The 10,209-nt window shown below is 33.5% G+C and overlaps 1 long non-coding RNA gene across 1 annotated transcript; it reads left to right on the top strand.

The window, feature by feature from the left end:
- The first annotated feature begins 7,473 nt into the window (after positions 1-7,473).
- Positions 7,474-8,278, top strand: LOC142234603 (uncharacterized). The gene is made up of 2 exons (XR_012721660.1): positions 7,474-7,829; positions 7,883-8,278. It is a non-coding gene; the product is annotated as an uncharacterized LOC142234603 (long non-coding RNA).
- Positions 8,279-10,209: the final 1,931 nt, after the last annotated feature.

The following is a 10,209-nucleotide window of genomic DNA, read 5'->3' as shown; positions in this document are numbered from 1 at the left end:
ATTTCTGTGATTGAAGACATTTCAATTAAAAATTAATTGGATCAATTACTTTCGTGATTGAATCAGAAAAGTTTTTTTGTGTTAAACACACAATACAATTTTGCCAAAATTTTATCTCTATAGAAAATTTTCTAAAAATTTTATTTCTATAGAAAATTTTCTAAAAATTTTATTTCTATAGAAAATTTTCTAAAAATTTTATTTCTATAGAAAATTTTTTCAAACATTTATTTCTATAGAAAATTTTATCAAAATTTTATTTCTATAGAAAATTTTGTCAAAATTTTATCTCTATAGAAAATTTTGTCAAAATTTTATTTCTATAGAAAATTTTGTCAAAATTTTATTTCTGTAGAAAATTTTGTCAAAATTTTATTTCTATAGAAAATTTTGTCAAAATTGTATTTCTAGAGAAAATTTTGTCAAATTTTATTTCTATAGAAAATTTTGTCAAAATTTTATTTGTATAGAAAATTTTGTCAAAATTTTATTTCTTTGGAAAATTTTGTCAAAATTTTATTTCTATAGAAAATTTTGTCAACATTTTATTTCTTTAGAAAATTTTGTCAAAAAGTTATTTCTATACAAAATTTTGTCAAAATTTTATTTCTATAGAAAATTTTGTCAAAATTTTATTTCTATAGAAAATTTTGTCAAAATTTTATTTCTGTAGAAAATGTTGCCATAATTTTATTTCTATAGAAAATTTTCTACAAATTTTCTAAAAAATTTATTTCTATAGAAAATTTTGTCAATATTTTATTTCGATAGAAAATTTTGTCAAATTTTTATTTCGATAGAAAATTTTGTCAAACTTTTATTTCTATAGAAAATTTTGTCAAAATTTTATTTCTATAGAAAATTTTGTCAAGATTTTATTTCTTTAGAAAATTTTGTCAAAATTTTATTTCTATAGATAATTTTATTCAACATTTTATTTCTATACAAAATTTTGTCAAACTTTTATTTCGATAGAAAATTTTGTCAAACTTTTATTTCCATAGAAAATTTTGTCAAAATTTTATTTCTATAGAAAATTTTGTCAAAATTTTATTTCTTTAGAAAATTTTGTCAAAATTTTATTTCTATAGATAATTTTATTCAACATTTTATTTCTATACAAAATGTTGTCAAAATTTTATTTCTATACAAAATTTTGTCAAAATTTTATTTCTATAAAAAATTTTGTCAAAATTTTATTTCTATAGAAAATTTTGTCAAAATTTTTTTCCTGTAGACAATTTTGTCAAAATTTTATTTCTGTAGAAAATTTTGCCAAAATTTTATTTCTATAGAAAATTTTGTAAAAATTTTATTTCTATAGAAAATTTTCTAAAAATTTTATTTCTATAGAAAATTTTGTAGGTTAGGTTAAGTTAGGTTATGTGGCAGCCCGATGTATCAGGCTCACTTAGACTATTCAGTCCATTGTGATACCACAGTGGTGAACTTCTCTCTTATCACTGAGTGCTGCCCGATTCCATGTTACGCTCAATGACAAGGGACCTCCTTTTTATAGCCGAGTCCGAACGGCGTTCCACATTCCAGTGAAACCACTTAGAGAAGCTTTTGGTTTTTTTATTGAAAATCCTAATCCGTTCCCTGAATTATGAGCATTTTGGCCTATATAATTTTTCATATTTGGTCCACTTTTCGCTTGGTATTCTATTGATTCTGAAATGCTACGATTTCATTTGTTTTTTTTTGTCTCTCAAACGAATCTTTAGCTTTTATGAAAATTGGCGCTTATGTTTCTATCAATTGCAGTGTAGACCCCAGGATATGAAATTTTCTATTGGTGTAATGTAATCGAATTACACTTGCAACGCAATTACTTCAAAACCTCGTATTGTCTTTAAACCTCTATTACAAAAAAAAAAACAAATCATTGTGTAATGTATGTCAGTGTGTAAAGGGTTCGGCGGGGGAAAAATTAGAACGGAAATGTAATAAAAACTAAACTAGGTCATATCAAGGAAATAGGAAATTCAAAAGAACTACGCACTTAATATTTCCTTTAGATGGTCATAACAGATTTTCCCCTAAAAATTTTTTTTAAATTTCAATAATTTTATAGTACTCAGGTAATTTTTAGTCATGCTCTTTAAAATGGCCATCCTTACTTTCCCTATGCATATATGCGATAAAGCAAACATCTCTTGTTAACTAAAAAAAAAAAAAAAAAGCGCCCTCCTTAGATAAGGATGCTTGTGCTCTATGCGTTTACCTGAATTTCACATTGAGCCTACTACCCTGTAGGCAAATAATAAAGCGGAGCGAGCGAGCGACTGTCATAAAATTATGATTTATTATATCACATTCGTGGAACGAACTCATACCGTGCCATTTTGTTATCCTTGAACTGTATCCTTGTTGCGTAATAGTTTACATACGCATGTTATGCAATCTGTGACCCAGTCAGGATGAGGTAAAAAAAGAAATTAGTCTTGGTACTTTCACCTTAGGATAATTTGTCGTTTTTTTGTGTATCGGTCATTCTTTTAAGGACTTAGTACTTGGATAGTGTTGCTGTTATTGTTGTTGTTGTTGCTTAGTACATTCATGTCAAAAAAAGAACAATATCCTTCATAAATGTTTTGTAAATATTATGAAATATGAGGGGTTTTTTCAGAAACTCGCTTTCTCTAGTTTTTTCTTTTCATTTTAGACCACTTTATATGAAGGACAAATATGAAATTTTTAAGAAAAGATGATTTATGGTTTTATATGGGATTTGTTTTGATTTTATTAACTACATTGTTTTTGTTTGTTTTTTTTTTCTAAGCCACAAAAAGAGATCATTTGCTAAGCTAATGATTTGTTAAGATTTTAAACTGAATTTCTAAAATACAAACATTACGAAAGTGTCCCTATTTTATCGGTGTGAAAAGAGACCCCAGGAAAATTAACCGTAAAAACCAAATGCAACAGGGGTCCAAATGTGGGGCATACAAAACACAATGGACTTAATAGTCTAAGTGAGCCTGAAACTTAATCGTGCTACCACTTTAACCTAACCTAGGTTAGGTTAGATTATGTGGCAGTCCGATGTATCAGGCTCACTTAGACTATTCAGTCCATTGTGATACCACAGTGGTGAACTTCTCTCTTATCACTGAGTGCTGCCCCATTCCATGTTAAGCTCGATGACAACGGACCTCCTTTTTATAGCTGAGTCCGAACGGCGTTCCACATTCCAGTGAAACCACTTAGAGAAGCTTTGAAACCCTCTGAAATGTCACCAGCATTACCTAACCCAACATAGGGCTCGTTTTAATTTTTGATTAATGTAAAAATACTGCTCACACGGTACAAAAGAAAAGAATAGCCTAAGATTTTTTTTAAATACTGTTTCAATATTCTCGGTATTTTATAATTTTCCATTTTATGATATAATTTGGGACCACAACAATTTCGAGGGTTGTCATTTATATTTGGAGATTGGTTAACACTAGTTTTGCAAACTGCCAACTCTGTCGTAAAGCATGCAATTTTTGAGGTTATAAGTGGTCACAATCAGTGTTGCCAGTATTTTTCTGTTTTTTTTTTTCAAGTTTTTATGACAAATAAAAAAGGGTTCTACTGTAGGAAATCAGTAATAACTTAAGAATAGAAAACAAGTATATACGGCCGTAAGTTCGGCCAGGCCGAATCTTACGTACCCTCCACCATGGATTGCGTAGGAACTTCTACTAAAGGCTGTCATCCACAATCGAATTACTTGGGTTGCGATAACACTTGCCGATGGCAAGGTATCGTAAAACTTTTTAACACTGTCTTCTAAATTGTAAGTTAGTCCATAAGGGGTATATATTAAACAAAAAAAAGGCCGATTAAATACGTATATAATTCAGTTTGACAAAATTTTCTATGGAAGTAAAATGTTGACAAAATTTTCAATAGCAATAAAATTTTGACAAAATTTTCTATAAAAATAAAATGTTGACAAAATTGTCTATAGAAATAAAATGTTGACAAAATGTTCTATAGAAATAAAATGTTGACAAAATTGTCTATAGAAATAAAATGTTGACAAAATTTTCTACAGAAATAAATTTTTTACAAAATTTTCTATAGAAATAAAATTTTGACAAAATTTTCTATGGAAATAAAATGTTGACAAACATTGCTATAGAAATAAACTTTTTACAAAACTTTCCATAGAAATGAAATTTTGACAAAACTTTCTATAGTAATAAAATTTGACAATTTTTACATGGCTGTTAGACGCCATATACTAACGAAATGTACCAAATTTCAACCGCATCGGATGACTTTTGCTCCTACAAGAGGCTCCGGAGGTCAAATCTGGGGATCGGTTTATATGGGAGCTATATATAATTATGGACCGATATGGACCAATTTTTGCACGGTTGTTATAGACCATATACTAACACCACGTACTAAATTTCAATTGGATCGGATGAATTTTGCTCATCCAAGAGGCTCCAGAGTTCAAATCTGGGGATCGGTTTATATGGGAGCTATATATAATTATGGACCGATATGGACCAATTTTTGCATGCTTGTTAGATACCGTATACTAACATCAGGTACCTAATTTCAAACGGATCGGATGAATTTTACCCCTCCAAGAGGCTCCGGAGGTCAAATCTGGGGATCGGTTTATATGGGAGCTATATATAATTATGGACCGATATGGACCAGTTTTTGCATGGTTGTTAGAGACCATATACTAACACCACGTACCAAATTTCAATCGGGTAGGATGAAGTTTGCTCCTCCAAGAGGCTCCGGAGGTCAAATCTGGGGATCGGTTTATATGGGAGCTATATATATTTATGGACCGATATGGACCAATTTTTGCATGGTTGTTAGAGACCGTATACTAACATCAGGTACCAAATTTCAACCGGATCGGATGAATTTTACTGCTCCGGAAGGCTCCGCAAGCCAAATTTGTGGATCGGTTTATATGGGGGCTATACGTAAACGTGGGCCGATATGGCCCATTTTCAATACCATCCGACCTACATGAATAACAACTACTTGTGCCAAGTTTCAAGTCGATAGCTAGTTTCGTTCGGAAATTAGCGTGATTTCCACAGACGGACGGACAGCCGGACAGACGGACGGACATGCTTAGATCGACTCAGAATTTCACCACGACCCAGAATATATATACTTTATGGGGTCTTAGAGCAATATTTCGATGTGTTACAAACGGAATGACAAAGTTAATATACCCCCATCCTATGGTGGAGGGTAAAACAAGTAAGGAAAGTTTAAAGTCGGGCGTGGTCGACTATATTATACCCTGCACCGCTTTGTAAATCCACATTTTCGATACTAAAATTTCAAGGGCCGATGTTGATGTTGAATAAAACACAAACTATTTAGGAAATTATTGTAACTTTACTTTATTATAATATATTGGTATTATTCAATTATGTATGGAATAAAATATCGGACAAATGGGCGCCGCGACCTCGGTGGCACACCTTAATCCGATGGTCCAAATTTTCGATGACGCTGAGGCATAATGGAGGTTCTATGCCGTATTATCTCATCCTTTAGCTCTTGAATTGTTGCTGGCTTATCGACGTACACCTTTTCTTTCAAATAACCCCAAAGAAAAAAGTCCAACGGTGTCAAATCACATGATCTTGGCGGCCAATTGACATCGCCATTACGTGAGATAACACGGCCATTGAATTTGTTGCGCAAAAGAGCCATTGTTTCGTTAGCTCTGTGGCAAGTGGCACCGTCCTGCTGAAACCACATATCGTCCACATTCATATCTTCCAATTCGGGCCATAAAAAGTTCGTTATCATCTCACGATAGCGAACCCCATTCACAGTAACTGCCTGACCGGCCTCATTTTGGAAAAAATACGGCCCGATGATGCCGCCAGCCCATAAACCGCACCAAACAGTAACTCTTTGTGGGTGTGTTGGTTTTTCGACAATCACTCTTGGATTCTCATTAGCCCAAATGCGGCAATTCTGTTTATTGACGAATCCACTGAGGTGAAAATGTGTCTCACTGAAGATGATTTTCTTCCAAAAATTGATCATCCACTGTTGCCATTTCTTGGAACCATTCTGCCCATTCACGACGTTTGGAATGGTCAAGAGGCTTTAGTTCTTGTGCCAATTGCACCTTGTAAGCGTGTAAATGCAAGTCTTTATGCATAATGTTCATCAACGACGAGCGTGAGAGGTGCAATTGTTGGGCACGACGACGAGTTGGGGTGGACGGCTCTTCAGCCACACTATCGCGAACAGCAGCAATATTTTCTGCAGTACAAGCTGTACGAGCATGCACTGGTGTTCTCACATCTTCTACAGACCCGGTTTGCTCGAACTGTTCCACGATGTTTGCGATTATACGCACATTTGGACGATCAGATTGACCAAAAAAATCACGAAGCGCACGATATGCATTTTGATTTGAACACCCATTTTCATAATAAGTCTGGATAACTTTAACACGTTGTTGGGTTGTGTATCTCTCCATGGTTCAAATTGAGTAAGTCTGAAATAGAGAAATGTCAAATAAAATTCGGAAAAAAAACTTGGCGTTTAAGTGTGGTTCACATTCAACATCGGCCCTTAAAATTTAACCACCATTTATATCAAATCGGCTAATGCCCTGGGATGGCACACTATGTTAGTAAAAACAAGTAAGTAAAGTCTAAAGTCGGGCGGGGCCGACTATATTATAACTTGCACCACTATGTAGACAAAGACTTGTGTTACCATCTTAACTGCTTCAAATATTCAAATAAGGGAAATATGAAGCGAGAGAAATTTTATTGCAATTGTACAAAAGAGCATTTATGATTTATCAGGCAATACGTATGTATTCGAGATATAGGACAATTTTAGTAATATTTACAATTTTTGCTATTCATCAGTGGCAATTTTAGAAGGATATTGGTTAGTTCTCGCCAAGATATGTGGTCAAGTGTGGGTTGTGGTATATTATTTGGTCTAGTCGGGCGACTTGGAGCCTTATTTAAAACCATTCTGTGGAAATTTTGGCATTACAGTGTGTAGGGTATAGCTAAGATATGGCGAAATCATCACAGAATTTTGTGTAAAATGTGGGAATTATGGTCATATTTGTATAAACCGGAAAAACGGATATATGGAGGCTTAGGTTAGGTTAGGTTGTAGAGGATGACATCAATTTTTGTGTTTAAATTGATGTCCACTTAGACAAGTATAGGTCCATTGTGATTCCTCGATCTGATCTTTCCATATTCTTCCTTCCGATGCGGTCCGCTTTGTCCCAGAGCTTCCGCCTGCTCGTTCCCTTTGAAAGAAAGCTCAGACCAACCATCCAGAGGCCCTGATGAATATATGGAGGCTTTATTTAAATCTAAACCAAATTATATCAAACTTGGCACACTTAAATATCATATTAAATAAATTCTCTGTGGAAACTATCCAGTCAATTGGAGGAAAATCCCATTGAAAATGGGTCTAAAATATAAAACAGGGGGCTAATCACGGCATTCGATATCGAATTCATAATCGTATCGAAAAAATTGTCGATACGATTAAAAGTTTGGATCACGGCATTCGATCGAAATTTGATGCAATTTCTCAAGCGTTGCCAACAGCAAAAAACGAAGCAGAGCAAAATGAAATGACAAAACTAAGTTAGCGTCACAAAATAGAATGTAGGAAAAAAACATGTTTTTGGAGGTTTCAAAGTAAAAAGTAAATTGTATTGCATTACATCTTATGGACCCATATCTCTTTTTACATTCCTCCAAATTCCTTTCTAATTGGATGATGAGATGAATATGAAATAATTCGGCGACAAATAAGGAATAAAAGTGCACATTGTTATTGGTGTAAGTACATGGGTTTGAAATGGTGTGCACTGTTAGAAAGTCACCTTTTGTAGGCTCAATGGACGATTTCGGCTGACGAAGGAGGCGTTCAAATGGAAAATAATTTTTGGTGGCATGTCAACGTCAATTTTATCACTTTACAATTGTCTGCCGTCTTAAAACTTTTTGCGAGTGGGAGCCTTCATAATTCACTATTCTTACAAGGTGGTCCAGAAGCGTTATGTTGTCACGGAATGGTACGGTATTTGGTCGATCACAATCTCTTGAATATCGATCTAGCATGTGCGCTTTATATATGGTTCTTTGCCAAGCTAGAATGCTCGCTGCGAACACTACTATGACCAATTTTTGTTTAACTTTTATTGGAATTGCATTGGTCCTAAATATTAAAAATATGTTCATTATATGTAAATTTACTACAAACTAGCAACAATTCGAACTAAAACTAATATATTTACTATTCCTATATGGCGAAAACAATGTAAAAAACATGTGAAAAATGTTTTACGATTGCAATTTACCAATCGAAACAATTGTCGATCAAAAAAACTCGATATCAACTCCCGTGATCCGAAAAATTTAGATTTCGATCAAAAGTTCTCGATATCGAATGCCGTGATTAGCCCCCAGTCTACCATATTTCCCCAACTCTGGTGTACGTATATATACACGCAAAGAAAAAAAAAACGTTTGGAAAACGTGTACCGAAAACGTTTTTCTTTTGTTAGAGTTTTTTGAATTGCTTCGAAAATTTTAAACTTTTATCACCAAAAAAATTCGTTTGTTACAAAATTTTTATTTTTTTCAATAAAAAAAGTTATTTTTGAAATAACAACACAGTCCATTTCGTTTATATCAAACACTGTTCTTTTCTGACTTTAGGTCTTTAATAAGACACATTTTACAGTTCAAAATTTAATATAGTACAATGTAATGTTGAACATTTTTTCGGAATCTTCCGAATATATCTGAAATATATGTAAAAAAAACAAAAGCAAAAAAAAAACTTTGGCCGAAGCAGGGATCGAACCCACGACCCTTGGCATGAGAGTCGGACGTGCTACCACTGATCCACGGTGCCAAACTAAATGTTTGTTTCTGTTAAATAAACTTTGTTTATTCGGTTCGTGGGCGCCGCAAGCTATGCTATATAAATATAACTTATATGGATATTTATCTATTGATGACCATAACAGGTACATAGCTCAGTGGTTAGTGTGTTGGCTAACAATGTGCATGGTCCGCGGTTCGATTCTCCGTCCAGGCGAAAGGTAAAAAAAAATTTATAAAATTGTATAATTTCTTCTACATTGTTGGTATTACAGGAAAAGGTGTTAAGAACTAAAAATCCTCGTGGATGTGAGAAAGATGTGAGGTACAATGCAATTAGCAAGAAAATAATGTTTTTTTTTTTGAGCTAGTCTTTATGAAATTGTTTTTACATCCTGGAAAAGAATAAACGTTTATCACAAAAAGTATATACTTTTCTTCCAAATACACTTCCTTACAGCGAAAAGCAAATGAGAAACGAACTTTGTTTGTCTAAAATTTCGTTTGGGAGGAAAGAATTATTTTTTTGCGTGTAGGAGCTACATATAATCTGAACCGTTTTTGACTAAATTTGACATGCATAGTTAGAATAATAATTCTGCAATCTCTGCAAAATTCCACGTAAATGGGAGTATAACTTTGACCCCCGTGGTCATAAGAGTGTAAATCGGGCAAAAGATATATATGGGAGCTATATCTAAATCTGAACCGATTTCAACGCAATTTGGCACACTTACCGATACTATTAAACGTACTTCTTGTGAAAAAAAAAAAACAATTAAGGGCAAAACTCTGGCTTTTGAAGCCATATAAGTCCAAATCGGAAGAAAGATATATATGAGAAATATAACTAAATCTGAACGGATTTTAACCAAATTTGGCACACATAACGATACCGTTAAACGTACCTCTCGTGCAAAATCTGAAACAATTCAGGGAAAAACTCTGGCTTTTGAGGCCATATAAGTGCAAATCGGACGAAAGATATATAAGGGAGCTATATCTAAATCTGAACCGATTTCAATCAAATTTACCAAGCATTGGTAGAATGTCAATTCTACTCTTTGCGCAAAATTTCACGAAAATCACTAGTAAATTTGGCACGCATAGCTACAATGCTATTTCTACTCCCTGTGCAAAATTTCAACTAAATCGGAGCAAAAAATTGGCCTCTGTGGCCATATGAGTGTAAATCGGGCGAACGATATATATGGGAGCTATATCTACATCTGAACCGATTTCAACCACATTTGGCACGCATATCTACAATGCTAATTCTACTCCCTGTGCAAAATTTCAATTAAATCGGAGTAAAAGATTGGCCACTGTG

Source organism: Haematobia irritans, chromosome 4 (genome assembly GCF_050003625.1).
Source record: "Haematobia irritans isolate KBUSLIRL chromosome 4, ASM5000362v1, whole genome shotgun sequence".
NCBI lineage: Eukaryota > Metazoa > Arthropoda > Insecta > Diptera > Muscidae > Haematobia > Haematobia irritans.
The sequence above is the reverse complement of the archived record's forward strand: the minus strand, read 5'-3'. Positions and strand labels throughout refer to the sequence as shown.